This window comes from Protopterus annectens, chromosome 1.part0 (assembly GCF_019279795.1).
Source record: "Protopterus annectens isolate FY-2018-M chromosome 1.part0, PAN1.0, whole genome shotgun sequence".
NCBI lineage: Eukaryota > Metazoa > Chordata > Ceratodontiformes > Protopteridae > Protopterus > Protopterus annectens.
In genome coordinates, this window is record NC_056725.1 from 343,685,066 (window position 1) to 343,706,260 (window position 21,195).

Here is a 21,195-nt window from a genome sequence, read left to right on the forward strand (position 1 = left end):
CTCTCTAATGTGCTACTATATTTAAAATAATGTAGTCCACATATAATAATGGTACGGGAGATGTACTTAGACTGCTTTGAGCATACAGAGGTCATAGCAATGGGCTTAGATATCATGCAGACAGACAAGGGATTAGATGCAGAGGGATAATTACTCTCATTGTAAGAGGAATCCAATTAATAATAGAAGACAAAATAAGAGATACACTGGTTAGGTATTTCATGCTTAGAGATTATTGCAAGAGGTAAAGAATTACTATTGTAAACATATGCATTCCCCCCAAAACAGATATAAAGTAATTCAAAAATATTTTAAGTAAAATAATCAGTTTCTGACTATAATTTGTTTTTTGGGGAGGGGAGAATAAAAAAAAAGCTTTATGGATTAGGCTGAAAATGAAGAAAAAGAGAGAGTGTGAATAGTACCTATGAACATACAGCAGGAATTACACATAGTCAACTGAAGCTTTTTCAGAAAGCTATTAAAGTAAGTGGTGAGGATGGGTGGCCTTCTACAGGCTGTGTCAGTATTATACACAACATTTGGACATGGATTATGGAGAACGAGCCTACTCTATAACAGTAAAACTGAACAGTACATCATAACAAGGTGGGCCTACTGCATACGGTGCACAGCCGGTGAAACTGTACAGTACAACATAACAAGTTAGGCCTACTACACAGCCAGTGAAACTGAACAGTACAACATGACAAGGTGGAAGTACTGCATACCGGTGAAACTGAACAGTACAACACAACAAGGTGGACCTACTTCACAGCCGGTAAAACCGAACAGTACAACATAACAAGGTGGACCTACTTCACAGCCGGTGAAACCGAACAGTACAACATAACAAGGTGGACCTACTTCACAGCCGGTGAAACCGAACAGTACAACATAACAAGGTGGGTATACAGCATAGCCATTGAAACTGAACAGCACAACATAACAAGGTGTGCCTACTGCATACCGGTGAAACTGACCAGTACAAAATAACAAGGTGGGCCTAGTGCATACCGGTGAAACTGAACAGTGCAACATAACAAGGTTGTTCCCTGTCACCAATAATCACTAAAAAGTTTGAAAAGCATGTATAGGCCATTTTTGGAGTGATGAGGCAGGGAGGGAGATTGCAATACTCTGACCATGTTTGCACATGACTCTATGGTCCTGTAGAGGATGTAAAGGAAATGCTACCATTCGAGTTAGAGATTTTTATGAGAGTTAGAAAAGAATTTGGGTTATAGCTTCATCCAAAAGAAATCTAGGGTAATTGACTGGATCTATAGAAGTGATGGGATTGGGTTGTCATGATCGAAGGGGTGGGGAGCAATAATTGTGGTAAAGATGTTTTCATCAATGAGGGAGCTAAAAGATGGGAACTGTTCTGCACTAAAATAACATGTGACTGATATACTGGGCAAATGAGCAGAGAAGGTAAATAGCTTGTTCAGGGAGGTTGGGAGGTTAGAATGCTAGCTTTGCTCCTGGTGCTGTACCTGTTGCTGTACTTCATGATGAGCCCACAGGAGAAAACCACCACAGTTTTACAAAGGGTTTATGATAGGTGTATATCTCAATGCAGGAGGGGGAGAATAAGTACAATTATGATGCGACTGGGTAAAGAAAGTGGTTATGGAGGATGGTAGGTTTTAGAATACATACAACAGATATTAATATGGAACAAAGGTTAAGAGGGCAGAAGGACAGCAAGTAGAGATGAGTAGAACTGGAGGACAGAAAAGAGGCAGAGTATGTGGAAAAAATCAAAAATATACATAGTGTGAGTTGAACAAAAGGGTGGAGAAAAAAGTGAGGTAGCAGAATATGAATAATCCTCAAGGATGATTGAACCTAACAAATAGCCTGCCTATGGGCTGTATTTCTGGAAAAATTCTGAGAAATGATGTGTTTCCATTTCTGGTTTGGTTCTCTGAAAAATTATGTAAAGACCTAAGCCAAACAAGAATCAGCTGTATTCTATTAACAAGAGTTGGGATTTAGTCTGTTTTACATGTAAAGACTGAAGTAAAACGTGTTCCTTTCTGTTTGTTATCCAAAGGCTGAAGTGAAACATGATTTTTTTTATTTGCCTTACACAAACACCTGAATTCTAGTGAGTAAACTGATTTATTTTGTCAAAAACTGAGCTGAGTCTACAACCACTTTGTGGCTTGCTATGTGGTATGAGTGGTGAGGGAATGGAAGATGGAAACATCAGAATATAGTAAAAGCAATATAGGAAGTTTTAATAAGAGAGATAGATAAGTAAAGAAGTAGAGCAACAATTTTAGAAGTTAAGGGGAATTGTTGCTTGTGTATTAGCAATGTTCAGTAAGTTATAGGCCCTTTGGGCTGAAGGGTATTATCTGTGCTTGCAAAAAAGGAACAAGAGGTCAGGTTGTCTCCATTAGGCAATCTGAATGGTTGAGTAGATAATACTATTTATTATCCAAATACTAACTGATAGGACGATAAAGATGTTTTGTCCATGCACTGGGTTTGCCTTGCTGTTCCAATTTGTATTGGGAGACATTAGGGTTATACAGCTATTTTGTGTATTTTGGGGAATCACATGTTCAAAATTGCACGGTGCACACATTGTATTTATAATATAAACCAATACAAAGTATTTAGATAAAAAAAAACTCAGAAAGGCTGCAAAAGCTGATGTCAACTGTTAGACAGCATAATGACCCTCTGCATGTGGGGGTATCTAGTGTGATAGATGAAATGTGTTTTACTGAGGAAATATTATGGGGGAATATAGGCAGGTATTAGAAACCAGAACAAACAGAAGTGTGTAAGAGAGAGGAGAAACTATATGAGGTGCAAAATGACATTCTGGAGTGGGCAGGGCTAGGTTCAGGAGTTTATTGAGAAACCAAGGTGCCATAACTGCAAATGAAGCATAATGGAATATACTCAGAAAGAGTCGTAACTTATCTGCCCAGGAATGAGCCCTGTTACTGGTCACTGGGGGAAGTTGAATCTAAATTTTAGCCTTCAGGCTTGCAAACAAAACAATGAAAGGAAGAGCTACAACCATGATAGATTAAACTGGCATAAAGGAAGAAAGTAAAACATGACTATTAAGTACTTAAGCTGATGGTTCTCAAGATCAGTATAAGGAACCCAAACTTGCAAATTTTCCATGTGGACTAGCCACTGATAAACGTGTTGGAAGGAACTCTATTGAAGGATGAAGACAGAAATAATCTAGTCACATCAAAGACATCTGCAGAAGTCTTGAATATTGGCAACAAGTTCCAAAGAGCTCTCAGATGTTTGACTTTTTCCATCAGACTCCTTATTGTTGGAGGAAAGGGGATCTGCTTAGATCTGTGTATGTGTTTGGGGGGGTGTTGAAGAAAAATTATCAAGAGAAGAAGATTAACACCAAAGTGAGCAGGAGGATTTCTGAGCAATGGTAGTACAATCAGAGGCATCTTTACAGCTATGTTCATTTGGAGCTCTTGTACTGGCTTGTTTGAATGCACTTTATAGTCACATGACCTCTGTCCACGTTATCACTCTAACTTGCAGTTCTTCTCTCTTTTACTCCTGACCAGTGAACCTGTACTGCAGACCACAGAATGGCTTATGGGTCAGTGTGGTTTTTTACTCTAAATAAGCTCTAATATACAGCACTGTGAACGTGAAAAGAACAGCCAGTGATCAGCTGAGGTTTTCTATGCTAATAAGTCTAAGTCTGAACATTAGGAATGTGACTCGACATGTTTATTTAGTTATTCATCAATTCATTTATTAGCTTACTTACTTACTTATCAATAGTTAACCAGGTACTTGAACTGGTCTGAGGATCATGATGACCTGGACCTAGTAGGCAAGAACAGTAGACATAAACATTTATCTTTACAAAAACATGATGCATCAGTCAGATTGCATGAAAAAATCCAATGCCATTAGTTTATCAACAAAAGCAGTTTTCAGAATACACCAATACATTTTTAAATATAGCAATTCACCAGTTATAATGTTTTCACCAAAGTAATGTACCAAGTTTGCATTATGTAATCCAGGATATTTACAAAGGTGTGTTATTGTATAGCAGTATAGTTTTCACAACAATACAATGACAAAAGCATATTGAGACTACATATGTTGTAGGACTGACTGACTTAGCAGAAAATGGCCTATTAAACAAGTTGGAAGAGATTGCCCTAGAGTGCAAACTGGAACAGTGTCACTAAAAGATTTTACTTCAGTGCAATTCAAGTTAGGTGGACAATGATTTGCATATAATGCAACAGTCAAGCAGAATAAAATGCTATAACTTACACAGTACAGAAATAGCTAAGCATGCAGATGCAGCCTGCCCTAGGTTGAGTGCTGACAAGCTCACGTAAGTAGGCTGTACTGTTGGGCCTTTCTAATTCTTTATTTTTCAGGAATATTCCAAATTGTTGGTGCAATTTTTGAAAATGCCTTTTTAAACTGAATGTTAATCTGCACAATTGCTTAAGAAGATTATTGTGACTTCTAAAACTCAGCTTATTTAGGAGAGAGAAACAGTCCTTGGGGTTCTGAAGGGCTTAGCATAATGCAAAAGTGTTGTCTTGGAAGGTTTCTGCATCATGCTAAGCCTTTCTGTTTGTTAGACCACACTACCCCTGAAGTTTTCCCCTCTTGGGAACCTTAGTGCAGGCAGCGGTCTCACAGGTGAACCACATGATAATGTGGCAGGTTGGAAGAGTCAAATTTTAGATCTGTTCCTATCAATCCCAACCAAAGCTGGTGACTTTTGTAGAAAAAAATGTGAATTATATTTAATAAATAATGATAATAATCTAAGTTATAGACTTATTTTACTTCATCAAATATATATTAATTCACATTCTCTTTGTCTGTCAATGTCTCAAGTTAATAGTACTTACAGTTTTAAAATGTCTCTGTTTCATGATAATTTGTGAATTTCTCCCTAATTCTTTGAGAGCTTTACCTGCAATAACTGGGTATGTTTATCAATGTTAGGCATGATCTGCTAAACTTGCCCGATTCAGGTGAGGCATATAATTGGGTAATTAGACATTCATCTTTGAGAAGTGTAACTGGTTTTGAAGGGCAGTCATTTCATAACATACTATATTCTACTTACGATCACTAAGAATCAAGAAACAAAAAATAACAATTGTACCCCACAGTTTCATGAACCCAAATCATGTTAGAACAAATTTAATAGTTGTGTTTTAGACATTGTGATAGAGATTCAAGTGTAAACTGAATGGGTGAAACTGGTAATTGTATTTATTCATCACAGGGTTGTCACTCTGGCTATTTTGAACAGAAGGTTGGAGAAAGTTCCAATTAAATTATATGTGTATAACATATTTCCCCCAGCAATTTGCATTTGGGCAATTCTGCTTAGACAACCTAGACAAAAAGAAGGATATATATCTGAGTCTTCTGGGAAGCCATGTCACACTGAAAATGATACAGGACTTCCTTAAATGGTTACCCTGGTGCAAAAGTCCTTCCCTAATCCCATCTCTCCTGCTTTTTGCAGCATGTCATGAGGTTGCTTAGATGATAAAGGGCTGGTGTGGAAAGTCCACAGGAACATCCTAAGAATCATCTTCTTCTATGTGAAATTCTGTTCTGTGTTGATTGAAAATAGGAAAATAAAGTAAAATAATCTCATGCCCACCAAAAGGTATACATGTGTACACCTTACAGTGATATGTCCTACAAGGATTTAGAGAAATGGAGTTATTTTACCAAATATTATCTTGAAAACTCTACATTTTACTGCAGTTTTGATTTAGATGAAACTGCTCATCTCTGCAGATCCCTAAAGTTTTGGGGACAAGAAGGTACACAACAGTGAGTTTGATTATTATTTAGACTGCTGAAAAGAGACCTCTAAAAAGTTGCAAGATTCATCTGTGAAAAGATTTAAGCACACCAAAAATAAATGAAGACTCAACTGAGAGAGCAAAAACAAAGCCATGTATTAAGAAATGACAAAACCCAGGGCACTGGACTTCTCTGTATTCACAAATTGTTTCAAAAATCTGGCCTCATAATGTTGAAGATACTATAAAAAGTACAAAGGGTATCATGGATGCATTATCCACCATCCTTTCCCTGTCCTTCCACCATTCAGTGAAGAACTGCTGGAGAGTTTGGAGGCCACATTCAGTGTTAAACATCATGACCTCTTGTCACCACTTAGCAATTATGAATTTATATAATTCAATAGAGGACAGTGACATCCTACTCAGGTGCAAGTAGGGTAGAACAAGATTTTTCTTTACTCTTAGTTTAGTCCTCCTTAAATTATCTTGTAATAGAATGAGACTGTGCACAAGTTAGTAACTGTAGACAAATTCAAGGAGAAAAGTGATGGACTACATTGAATTATTAAGGATAGCTCCTCCTCATCATTTTGGCATGAAGCTTGGGCAGGTATGGCTGTACATACTTTCATTTAATATCTCCTTCCCATGCCTCAGAAACAGTTGCATTCAGTCTACATCACACAGCAGATAAAAGAATCTCTCATTATAATATAATATAACATAATATAATATAATATAATATAATACAATATAATATAATATAACATAATATAACAAACTACTGTGTCACATTCCAAAGGAAAAAGAAACAAAATGTAGAAACCAGTCTTAAGGCAAACTTATTCCTGGTAGAGAGGAATGTCAAAAGACAGATTGGGGAAGGTGCAGACCTGCATTAAGAGGAAGGGGTTCAGTGAAATGGATGGGGGTCTTACAGCAACATGGGATAAAACTGTGTTGGACAAAACCTGATTAGAGATTGCTACTGTCGCATGTCTCATGTATTCAAATGAGACAGTGAGGCACTGTGATGGGTTCAAGTTGTTTACTGTACATGAACACATCAGGACCTGTAACTGGAACATATATTTAAGCTAACTGACTCATTTCTTCAAATACACTTGCATGTGCATCTCCATTCATGCCTGCACTCACTCTGACTATAAAAATGGCACTGATCTTGCACATGCTCAGTAACTTATATGCACATGCTATCTAGCTACAGTTGCTGACTAGGTACAATATACACAATGATCTACATCCTGCGTCTTTGATTTGTTTGACATACAATAGAAGAATAAAATATTTTACAAGCTAGATATCACATCAACATATAACAACAAATTAATTCAAGTCCAAGTCGCTGTGTATCTAGAACTGGCTCTGGAAATTCTTTCCAATCTGGCTACATAAAAATTTGACTGGGTTTAGCAACAGGGACAATCTCTGAGGATTCTTTTACAATTGGTACTTTGGGGATTACATCAGAATACCTTGAAGAAGATATACTGTCCTCTGGAATTTGAACAAGTAGAGTCACTCTGAGAAATAAAGTCTATAGCACAGGCAATCCACTGCATCACTGGTACAGAGACTGGTAGCAAGTGTCTTCAATTCCTTCTGAAATCCATTCCATCAGATTGTGTGATGTAAGATCCCAGTTCTTCACAAATATTTTTGATAATTCCCACTCAGTCATATCCTTTAGATGTTTGCATTCTCATGCTCTCTCCTTGTCTTAATGGGCTGAGGGGTTTGCTGGATTTATGGCAGTACAACTTTTGTGACTGGTGTTTTTTCAAAAGTTGAGTCCTGACCTTTCTGTTGTTCCTTGCATTTGGAATCAATAATAGGTTACTGATTGAAAGAGTTGTTCTTTTCTGTCTGGACATCAATCTTTGAGCAGGTGAACTGAACATATTATCTTGAGGAATCTTTCTGAGATTAAGTAGGTTAAGAAAAACATTGGTACCATCTCTCTTGGATTTCTCCAACAAGTACTTTGCACTTTGAACTGTGCAATCAGCTAATCCATTGGACTGTGGATACACAGGACTGCTAGTAACATGGACAAAGTACCAAGACTCAACAAAATTCTTAAACTGCTGACTTGTATACTGTGCACCATTGTCAGATATGACTGTGCAGACTACCATGAACAGAAAAATGTCTCTTCAATTTCATAATCACAGTGCTGGATGCTAAATTAGGAAGAAGGTCAATTTCAAATGAATATGAATAAGAGTCTACTAACACTAAGTAATGTTGACCATTTCATTCAAAAATATTGGTAGCAACTGTCAATCATAGTAATTCAGGAATCTGGTTTAGCTGAAATAGTTATTTTTGTTAGTGCAATTTAGCACAGTTGCAAATGGAAGGGTCTATATTAGATCAGTGAACGCTTAAACAAGCGAATGCTGATTGATCAAACTTATTTTAGCAAAAGTTAGAAATATCGAAGCAACAGAAACTCAATTTTTTTCCTAGGGAAAGAATTTGGTTGTCCGTTTCTGTTGCTTCGGTATTTTCAGTGCTGTGGTGGAAAGTTATGGGTCAGATTCAGGTAAGTGTGCGATTGTGTGGATGTGAGTGTTAGGGTGCGTTAGGTGAGTTAGGGTTAGGGCTCGGGTTAGGTATGTGTATGATTGTCTGGACATGAGGGTTAGGGTGGATTTAGGTGAGTTAGGGTTAGAGAGTGGGTGAGGTGAGTGTGCGATAGTGACGGACCTTAGGGTTAGGGTTTGGGTTAAGGTAAGTGGATAGTTAGTGGTGTGTGCATAGTTTAATGTAGGGTTAGGTGTCAGATTTTAGGTGTATGTGTGTGGATTTCTGTTTGTTTGGTGTGCTTGTGTTGTGTGTATGTGTTTTGGATCCTAGGGAAAAAAATCAGTGATCTGACAGTTCGAGATTGTAAGCTTTCGTTTACATAAGGTCGATCAATCAGCGTTCGCTTTTTTAAGCGTTCGCTGATCTAATATAGACCGAAATGGAACATGCTAGACTTTCCTTCTCTATATCTTTTGACATAGAAAGTCGAAATATTATGCTTCTTGTCCTTCCTTTGCTTGAATCAGTACCCGGGTGACCAAGATGCAAAATATTGATATATTCTGGTTGTAATTCTGTAGGAATTACCACTTTAGGACCTTTCGTGATGATTCCATCTTCCATCATAAGCTCATCTCTGTAGGAAAAGTACGTCCATATGTCAAGTGGTAAACTAGTTTGTCATGCTGGCCATCCTTGGCTGATAACATGTTTCAGCTTCTGGAGATCTGGGTCTGAAGCTGTATAATTTCTAAGTTCATCAAGATGTGATAAGAAAATACTTTTGATTTCCATGACTTCAAAGTCTGCTTTCTCATTATTGTGCTGTTCTGTTGTTTGCCTGGGCACTCTTGACAGTGCATCAGCAAGGTATCAGCAAGGCAGAGAAATCTGCCTTTTGTATAGACAATATTGAAATTGTATTTTTGCAATCTTAAAATCATATGTTGCAAGCATGCTAGGGCTGTATGGATTGGGTTTTTCAAAATTGTCACTAGAGGTTGGTGATCAGTCTCTATTTGGATAGGTTTGCCATAAATATAATTATGGAACTTTGAACATTTGAACACTACTGCCAAAAGCTCTTTTTCAATTTGTGCATACTGCATTTCAGTTTGGGTTAACATTCTGGGTGCATAGGCTACTGGTATGCCTACTTGAAGACATGCTGCATCAAGACCATACTTTGAACCATCACACAAAAGAGTTACAGGTTTGTGAACATCATAATATCTCAATGTGGGGTAGACTGACAATTTTCTGTTTCAAAATGTAAGATATTTTTTGATGTTGTTCCAATCAGGACCAGTTTACATTTTTGCATGTCAACTCATGTAACGGTGCTGAAAACCGATTCAGGTCTGGGATGAACTTTCCTAAATAGTTCACCATACCAAGAAAGCTTTGTAAAATATGACATTTTCTGGAGCTGGCATCTCAAGAATTTCTGCTTGCTTAGACAGATCTGGTTGTAAGCCAGAACTGGTAAACAAATGGCCCACATTAATAACTTCTTTCAGTTTGAATTTACACTTTTGAGGATTCAGTTTAAGATTGACTTCACAAACATTGTCTAGAACTTTCTTGAGGTTTCTATCATGTTCAACTTCACTGTTGCCCCCTGCAATGCCATCTACTATAATAGCACATGGATAACCTGAAAAAATTTGTTCCATCACATGTGAAAATACTTCACTGGCAGAATTTATCCCAAATGGCATTCTCAAAAATCTGTATCTACAAAATGGTGTATTGAAAGTGGTTAACAATGAAGATTTGTGATTCAGCGAAATTTGCCAAAATTAACATTTTGCATCTAAGACAGAAAAAACAGTGGCATTTGGCACAAGAGCGACTACTTCTTCTACTGTGTGCATCAGATGATGAAGATGTTTAAGCTCTCAGATCAATACATATTTGAATATCATCTGAGTTTTTCTTATGAGCTATGACCATGGAGGATACCCATTCATTCGATTCTTTTACTGGAGTATGGACACCTAAATTCACTATTTTGTCAAGCTCTACTTTTATTTTGCTCTGGATCGCTACTGGAACCTCCCTTGCTGGCCTGACTACTGGGCTTACTTCATGGTTTAACTTCATGGTATATATGACTGGACGTTTGTCAAGCTCATCTGTGAAAATATCAGCATATTCACTAAAAATATTCTGTATAAACTATTCTGGTTGTTCAGACTTATGTGGTGGACCTCTTTATTAAATGAAATCAGTCCCATTCTCAAACTGTCTGTGAGGTCTAACAAGGATTGCACGTGTCTTTTGATTACGTAATACTGCAAGTCATAGCTATTCCCAGAAGACTGGCATGTGAGAACTACTGCACTATCAGTTGGAATCTCTTCACCACCATAAGCAACTAGCTTTGCACACTTTGTTGAATCAAGTTTCTTGCCAGCTCATACTATGGCAAACATTTGTGCTGATATAACACTGCACTTGGATCCAGTATCTACTTTAAGCTCTACAGGTTTCCCATTAATCCGAACAGCACAAAATATTTTGCTCTTTCCCACCAACTGATAATCTACTGTGTTAACTGTTTCATTAATCACAGAGACATCAGCACAGAAAGTTTGTTCACAGCTCTCTATCTGATCTACTTTCCACTTTGGAAGCTCCATTTTAATAAAAGTATGTGTCACCTTAGACTTGCAAAGCCTTTTGAAATGATTCCACTTTTTATATTTGTGACACTGCTGACCAAAAGCTAAGCACTTTTCTCATTTAGGTTCATGACTGCCACCACAATTACAACAGTTTAGTTAAGGTTGGGTGTTACACTGTCTTGAAGCAAAATCTTTCTCACTGCATCATTATTAACACCACACACAAGCCTGTCTTTTATCAACTCATCTCTCAGATCACCAAATCGGCACAGTTTTGCTTTCTTAAGTTAGTAATATATGCTGCTATAGTGTCACCAGGCTATTGATTTCTTGTGTAAAACATGTGCTTTTCCATTGTAATATTTGTTTGAGGGTTACACGTTTCTCTAAATTTACATTTTAAGCACTGAGGGTCTTCTCACGTTTCAGCCTGCATCACAAAATGACAGTTCTCCCCCTCCCCCGCATACACAGCAGGTGCATACATAAATGAACATTCCCTTTCAATGGCTTCTGAGACAGCTAAATTAAGAAGTATGAATGCCTTTAAATGTGCGTTTTGATTAGAAAATGCCACTTGTATGAAAATATCATATTCTTGCACTCGCCAATTCTCAGAGATATTATTATTAAACACCAGTGGTCCAGGTCTACAAAATTCCTCTGTCATAATAACAAAATACATTTAAATAAAAGCATAGACCAGGTACTTGTAATTATGTTCAAATGCATAACAACCTCTCTGAAAAGGCTTTACTTTAACACTGCAAACACTGTGAACACTATGGACACTTCGAAAAGTTGTAATTAATGCAAAAAAGTAGCACATTGTGAAGAAATGCCATCATTTTTAGCCTTTTTGTATATTTTAACACTTTGGAAATTATTTCAAACACTTTTGTATTTATTTTGAATATTTTCATCAGTGTGCCTCAATTTCGGATATTTTCTTTCTCTCTGTAATTATTTCTAATGTTTTTTTTTTTTTTTCAAAACAGGTTTATTGTTTTAACATATAAGAGAAATATCATAACAATTTTATACAAGTAATTAAAAATAGGTATTATTATAATATTCAACAAAACAACTAAAGTATTTACAAAGACATCCACTACAATCAGATCAATTAATTAAACTAAAATACCGTGCTATTGAAATTAGAATTTTTTTAACAAATTTTGTAAATTATCCCATACAATATAATATGATGTTTTTCTAGTTGTTCTCATTCTAATTGTGCTTATTTCCATATGGCACATTATATTCATAACATTTTTAAATTCATTGAACGAAGGAGGTGTATCTGAAATCCAATTTCTAGTTATTATTTTCCTGGCCACTGCTAGGATAGACCATAACAAGGGAAGCTTAATCTTTTTAACACATTGAGGATTTCTAATGTTTTGAATGCTTCACTACCTATTTGGTGACTGAAAAATCATTTAAATGAGTTTAAGTACCTTTGAATAACCTTTGACCTGTTTGCCAGTTGGCTTCTGTATATTTCTTTACTTCTAACTGTGTGCCTCATGGTTTACAAGTTACTTCAACTTTGGATCCCATTCTAACACCATGTTGCATGTTTCATGTATTGAAATGAGACACTGAGGCACTGTGATGGGTTTGAGTTGTTTATTGTACATAAACACATCAGGAACTGTAACTGGAACATACATTTAAGCTAACTGACTGACTCATTATTTCAAACACTCAGGTGCATCTCCATTCATGCCTGCATTCACTCTGACTGGCTATACAAAGTGGCACTGATCTTGCATGTGCTCAGTAACCTATATGCACATGTTGCAGTGGCTGACTAGGTACAATGCACACAATGATCTACAGCTACCACAGTGGACATCTTGGACATGGAAGTGATCAAAGGATAATCAATCCTTCTTGGCCCAAACTACTGTCTGATCAGACCCATTTTCTATCCTTTCCATTATTTCTCTCCCAAAGTTCCAGTTTGCTGTATGTAACCACCTGAGAGAAGGCAACATCAAACTTATCCTTCTTCTTCAAACTAAACGATCCAAATATTTTTTCATACCATTAAAATATGCCTACAAAATGACTGGTTGCTTGTCATGTTACTTGTTCAGTTTTAAGGACCAAATATCTGACAGTCCATTGTTACTCTGTTGCAAATACAGTGGACATTTGATTTGATGTCATTCCTTACTCTTTTTCTCAGCCAGTGGCTATTTCTATTGGACCTGATTTGTCTCAGAATGCTTTCCTTTTCAATCTATCTGTTAATCATCTCAGGTAGGGACTACTGTGTAAGTTGAGATGTGTATTTTATTATTCTGCTGTTGGGGTCTTCTTGGAAGTTCCTAATTAAATTGCACTTTTTTGTTTCAGCTGTTATAACTAAACAGCCCAGTCCAGGCTCTTTAAATATTACTTCCCTCCAAAAAAAAAAATTATTAAGCAATTCCCTCTTGTCTCTGGTCAAAACATCTCAATGAAGTTGGACAAATAAATGCAAATATCACGTCTGACATCATGCTTTACATTTCTGTCTGCACAGGTCATTGCAGAAGATCCCTGCACCTTACTTATCATTATAGCATTAGCAGACTGTATTATTAGCTTTGTGTTGCTACTGCATAAATATGCTAGGAATGTAGATTATTGCCTCTTTAAATCTGAAAATCATTTCCTGCATGAATGTGTTAATTGCCTATTTCGCGAACACGTAAGCTATATGGCAATTACATCTGCATTGACTTCCCTTCCTGAATCTTCAAATGTTTGGCTCTACTGACTGCATGCTACCCTCTAGTCTTTTGAGGCTGCACATCTAATTATACCAAACTGTACACACAAGACATTCTGACTAGATTGGATTGTTGTAGTTATATAATCTGAAAAATAAAACAGACTGCAGTTTTATTGTATTTTGTTTTCTTTTGTATAAACATAACACAACTTTTTCTAATCTGGTGGTGTTAGCTCACTGTACTTATTTTTCTCTAAGCATAACATAGCTCTTTCTGATCCATTAATGTTAGCTTATGGCCAGAATAAGTCAATAATACAGCCTTAGAAATTCTGTCAATACCTTTCAAGACCAAATCTCTAAATTAAATTTCACTCATGAAATTACATTCTGAAGTAATATCAAGCTTAAAGTTTGCAATTTTGCCATTAATGTAAGATCTCTCAATTCAATTATTCCATTTATGGCAGTTTTGCTGTGCTTCTTCCCTTTCCATGGAAAAATACTGAATACACATCTACTGCATTTACAAATAACTCATTTGCTGCTTCTGGCTTAGTGATTCAACCCTCTGCATATTTATTTGCATCAGTCACTTACAAAAATCTTTTTCTACTTATGTTCACTGATTTTGTTTTTACTCATTCCTTGAAAGATGATATAATAAGCCACAGTTTCTTCAGTCTTTGTTCACAGCTGGAAAATTTCAACCTTCATGTTTATAACCATGAAAGAAGTATATCTATTCAAGTGCAGTTCTTTTATTTTCAACTGCTTCATGGGGGTAAGTTCTGCAGCTAAAATGGGCTGTCTCACAATAATGAAATATGTGATTAACAGACATTTTAGCCACAATGAGGAAATACCTTATTATCAGCTGATTTACATTTCTCGGAATTGCTGAGAATGCAAATCATCACTTTTCTGCATTAAACACCTCTGGCAGCCTATGCATCACATTGGCACAGTCACCTCACTCATAACTCTCAAAAAGACACACACACACACACACACACACACACACACACACACACACACACACACACACACACACACACACACACACACATCTCTTACATGACCTTCAGTTCATAGGTTCATAGTTGTGTACTAGGCTAATGGCCCTGGAGCCTTTACAAGCCTAGTACTTAGAAGTGCCCTGGCATTGTGCCTCCCAACATTAGTTCCCAGTGCCTCTATCAAGCAGAGTCACTGGAGTGATCCGTGGGGTGAACTTTCTATTTCCCATCCACTCATCAAGATTTCTCTTGAAGAGGGCCAGTAAGGTGTGCAGCTTGACATGTATGGAAAGTGTATTCCAGAGCATGAGCAGTCTCTGGGTTATGAACCTGTCCCTCCAGCATGTTCTGTTGATTGTGGTAATGAGGTTGAGTTCTCTGGAGAGTGTGGTGCAGAAGAATTGGGATTTCTTTAGATGTAGCATTTCTAACAGAGCTGGGTCAGACATGGCTTTGTAAATCAAGCAGAGATTGCCTCTTACTAGATGATATGAGACAGAGAATAGCTTGAGTTTTTTGAGTCTGTCCATGTAGGGCATGTGTTTAAGGCCTAGTACCCTCTTTGTGAGGTACTTTGATGATGCACTCCATAGCCTTACATATCAGACTCATCAGGCTAATGGGGCAATAATTTCCAGGGTCTATAGTTGCTCCTCCTTTATGGAGAAGGATGACTGTAGCAATGATCCATTCGGTGGGTGCCAGTTCACTTTGTAATTCATGTAGAACACAGCCAGGGATATTGTCAGGTCCCATGGAAGCTGTATTCTTAGCCTTGGGCAATGCAGTTTTAACCTGTGCTGCAGTAATGCTGGGTGTCTGGCATTCTTCTGTTATTGAGATTGGTCCTTTGGGGGGGGGGTAAAGTTGGCACTGAATCTGTCAACCAGTATGTTGGCAATATCTGTTGGCTCAGTATAGGAGGTACCATTGTGCAGTAACTCAGAGCAAATCTTGGTATTTCCATGGAGATTCTTGATATAACTGTAGAAGCCTTTGTGGTTGTTTTTAGTGTCTGCCGCAATTCTGCCTTCATAGCTGGCTTTGGAGGTTTTGATGAGGGATCTCAACTTTTTGTTGAGGCTTATAAGGGAATTTTTCCAGTCTTGGGACTTCACCCTTTTCTGCAACAGTTTCTTCTTTCCATTGTAGAGTTGATTAATGGCAGGGGACCACCATATTGGCTTCCTTTTTTTGGAGGCGAGCCTCTTGGTTCTTTTGGGAATGACTAGTTCCATGCAGTTATGTATGTGTTTGTACAGTGCATTGGTGTATGATTCAGCAGTCATGCATCTATTTTCCATTGGCATGGGTGCCTGAAGTTAGCCACCTCTGTTTTTAGGATTCCAAAGTCAGCTTTGGAGAAGTTTTTCATGGTGGATACCTTTCTGGGGGGTGTGGGTGAGATGTGGATTTCCATGGTGATTAGTTTGTGGTTGGATCTAATCAGGCATGAAATGACTATTGGTGTAGAGCAACGGTTGCCCATATTAGTAATAACCAGGTCGTGGATGTTGCTTCCTCTAGTGGGCATAAGAATAAGCTGGTCTAGGGCATTGGAATTGATGAATTCCAGGAAGTGTTGGGCCAGTGCATTGGTGCATGAGTAGTTTTCACAGTTGATGGAGGGGTAGTTGAAGTCACCTAGTATGAGAGTGTTGGGTTGGATCTTAATAGTGTCCAGGGTGCTTAGGAATGTGGAGTGAGAGTCTTGGGACATGTTTGGGGACCTGTAGCAGGCTACGACCTGAATCACCGTCTTACCCATTGTTAGTTGTACCTGGAGTATTTCAGATGGTTTATGCTGGGCTACTAGTCTAGAGGCGTGCATATATTTATGAATATGGAGACACCACTGCCTTTGGAGCTTTGGTTCATGTTCTGAGGCCGAAAGGTGTGGAATGAGTTACAGCCTGGTAGCACAGGTGTGCTTTCTGCTGCTTTAAACCAGGTCTCCATTACAGCACAAATGCTGATGTTCTCCATTTTGAGGAGTGCTTCAATCGAGTGCATCTTGAAATTTAGACTTCTAGCATTGAGCAGCATAACCCTCAAATTGCATTTATTTATAGCTTTTATGGTGGTAATTTGGTCTTTGGAACACCATGGTTGACAGACCATCCTTGATGTAGCTTCTTATTTTTTCACTTATGAATACAGTCAATCAGTAATGTTAGACATTAGAGTTTATACTTCTTATGATACGGAAAGAGTATCATGATACTGCATCTGTTTCTCTATTAAGTTACTCAAAGAGATAGTTTAAAATCTCCACGGTGTCCTAGTATTCCTCTCAGCTTTGTCCTGAAGTTTTCAGTATGGCAATTTAAAGGTATAGCAACCTCCGCCATTGGACACCCCCCCCATCCTACAAAACTGTTCATGTTTGTGCCGCTGCTCTGTTCACAGTACCTCACGGACAATTAAAATTAGTCAATAATGCAAGACATTAACAGTTTCCTACTTCTTTTTTTTTTAAAGAAGAAACAGCTTTATTAAATTATCACTTATGACTTAGGCAATCATACATTTATATAAATAAAAACAAACCGCATTCACATATTTTTAGTTCCAAACATTATAGTTTCGTACTTCTTATAGTTCTCAGAATACATCCTAAGGTAACCGCTCTCGATTAGCATAAAGGATTAAAGCTCTGAATCGTTAAGGACCTGTGCCAAAGGTACAGGTTTTGAATCTTTCCTCATTTCACTTTGACCATTTTGCAGTGACATTTTGCAGTATTTATGAAGGATTTCTGATGTCTAGTGGTAGCACAGAGAACTAAAACTTTGCTACTGAACTACTTGCTCTGTCAAGTAGACATGGTTTAGAGCTTTTATCCTGGTCATTTTAATCCCTGGGGTCTAGAGATCCCCCTGCCCATATATCTGCAGTGCTGCAAAACCATTATTTTTGTCCCTGTCATTGTAAATCATGGATCCTTGGCATCAGTAATTCCAGACATTCGAATTTTATACTTTTTATAGTTTAAAAAGCAGACTATAACACAAGCTGTAGTCATCTAGTCAGTTTAGCGTGTAGTCTCTGCCTTGATAAATAATCTGCTTTCTGTGTCAAAAGTGCAGGTTTTATCCCCCCCCCGCAACACCTGCATTTTACTTTAACTTTTTTTTGCAGTGACTTAAGGTAATATGTTTTGGGCATCCCTGGTACATAGAGGTTGCACAGAACACTGCATCTCAGCTATGGAGCTGGTTTAAGTGCCAAGGGTGCAGGCTTCAAAGCTTATTTTGTGGCTTACTTTTATATTCATGATTTTTCACCCCCACCCCAGCGATGATCAGTCAAATTGCACAATTTAAATAATTATACCAAATTAGACATAATTTGAAAACATTGGTTAGGAATAGATACAAGGTATATGACTACAATTCAATAGTTAAAGAAATCTTAGCCTGTTAATAGATAAATTGAAGGTAAGTTAGTATAATACAAATGAGAATTGCAATATAAAGTAAGAGAAAAGCAGGCTTATGGTATTTTAGTAAGAAAGCCAGGGATAGAAAATGATATAAGTAAAAAAGTGAGTGATGAAACGGGAGAGTAAGGACTTGAAAGGTATGAATAGGTATCTGTTCACATTGAGGGATGTAGTTTATCCTGGTGTTGAGCAAGAACAGTGCCAACTTTTGGATAGGAACATTCCCTTTGATTCTAATTCTTTCACACATTTACATCTACTATAGGTCCCTTAATTTAAATATTTATTAATTCTACTGGTCTGCACACATTCCCAGCTTCCAAAGATGTTAAATTAGATTTTGTAAGAATTGTTCTTCTCATTTTATCATGTTTGGTACTTTAGGCAATTCTATCTATCAGTAAGAAATTATGCAGCCCTTCAAATTCAGTCTTTAGCTTTGTGTCTCACGTCAGTTGCAGAGGCATCAATAGAATCTTGCGGCCTTTGGGATCTACTAAAATTAATGATAAATATGTGGCAAATTCTTTTCACGTTTACAATATTACTTAAGTATGTCTTTTAAAACAGCTAGGTCAGACTATTACTCTATAGCAAGAGTTATTGTATTAAATACATTTATTCTATCATCTCTCGGATGATGTAGAGCTATGGTTATTTCTACCCCTTTACTTTTTTTTCTTTTTGCTTTGTAAGTCACAATGCAAAAGAGATCAATTTTTGCAGCTGCTGTTATCCAGTTTTCTGCTAAATTGCCATGAATAATTAATGTCATTAGTGGTGTGAGTAGAAGAATGGATGCCATGACAAAAACACCACAGCAATTAAAAGGATATTGGGGGCTGAACTTTGGATTATTGAAAAATGTAGAATTATCTCACTGTAATAAAAAGTGGCTTATTTGTCTAAGAATCTGAATTCTCTGTTATTTTGTTTTGTGGCATTTATCTCATTTATGTTGGTTGTTCTGTCAGAGCATTTGTTTGTTTAGCTTTTCTGACTTTTTTACAATTTTAGTTTATATATGCTGTTTTTTTGTTCCATGTCGTGGTTGTTTCTGTCAGTTTGCAAATTTTAGTTGGTGGTCTACTGACAACTTTTGTTTGGATTACATAATTTCTTCCACTGCTTTACCCACTGAAAGTAGCATGGCCACTCTTATATTTCTTTGACTGGAGAACTTCAGCATATCACTTCAGTTAGCCACACAAAATCAAACAGCACATTCTGTTGGAGCTCACTGTGATAGCATGTTATATATTGTGTCTTTCTGTGCTATCTTGACCTTTGAGTAGAAGTACAAGTGCAAGTACAAAGGCATGAAAGACCTAGTTTGGATTCATTCATGCAATTTACTATCACGAAAGCATCTGATAAAGAAAGATGGAGCATGTGACATCTGGCATGCAAATTAGCCTTATGGGTAAAGAATACTTGAATATACATTGCAAAAGGAGTAGACGGGAAGTTGTAAGAGGAGACTTCATTGAGGATTGGATTATTCTTCTTAAAGGCTGGAAGAGAAAGGAGAGAAATAATTTAGACCTATAAAATTATTAAGGAGAATTCAGAAAAAATGAACTGATGATGAAAAATGGGTTTGAGGTAGGAGAGGTTATGAGTTCTAACACTTTGGACATAAATATTTCAATGAGATGGCAGTGGATAAATTGTAATGAACTGTATAATACTGAGAAAAACAAACTTCATTGAAAAAGGCATAGTATTATAAAATGTGGAGAGGCTGATTGTAGGTCATATGAGTAGGTTGTTTATCTGTTACACTGTGTGTATGGTAAAGTCTAACACAATGGTGGCAACAGCTTTACATTTTGGCATCTATATAATTTTTTCTATGATGTAAGCTAATTATAATTAATTCATTCATTCATTAAGTTATCTTTATTAAGTTATTTATTAGCATTTTTTTACCAGGATTGTTTGTCTGGGCATACGTTGTACTTTTTCACTGGTGCTTTGGGGAGAAAAGCTCCAAGTATAAAATATGTACAAAAAGGTACCAAAAGCAGGTGAGAATATTACAATTACTTTTAGCAATTTAGCAGAATGAACACAGATAACACACATATTTACACATAAAACAGAGTTTTAGAAAATGCAACAGTTCATATCAATAGAAAAAAATATTTTTCTAAGTCATGAATACATTCTAATATATGAGTATAACAATGATTCAAAACAATAAAATTGGAAGAAAAGAAAAGAGAAAGTCATGTGCAAGACCATGCCCTTAAAAAGTCAGATATGAGGGGAAAATGTTTAAGTAATATGTTAATGGAGGTGATAGTTATTCAGCAGAGTGCAGGAGGAGCAAGGGGGAAAGACAAGTCCGAGAGGAAACACCAGGGAAATAGATAAAGGTGTCAGGCTTCAGCACGTAATTACAATTAGCAGATAAGCAGAGACAAAGGAAGGGTGTGTGAGGTTAAAGCTCATATGACTAGGCAATTTATTTACAACACTTTCTTGTAGTTGCAGTAGGTCAGTCAATAGCGGATCAGCTTGTCATCAGCGACATGAGCAACAGAAGATAAGCCTTGAAATGCATTAGGCTACTGATATTTGGTAAGTGCTGCATTCACAAATGAATAATACGCACTTCTACTAAAACAGTACTAAAACAGTAAACTTAAAGATAAATGAGTTTACCCCATCTAAAGGCACCAATCACTCTACAATGAAATATCTGTCATGGAAACATTGCAATCCATATTCCAAAAGTTTCCTGTGAAACTGAACCTGCTCAGTAGGAAAATAGGAAGGCGACTGAGTGAATGCTTCAGTTTCAGATGCTATTGACAGATACTGGAAATCATATCTTATAATTATAATTATACTTATTATTATCTTATATTATCTTATATTATAATTATACTATACCTACTAACTAAATATGAAGACCAGCCATACTCAGGATTCCACTACCCCAAATATCAAAATAGTACCCCCCTATCTTCACTTAGTACTAAACACATAACCT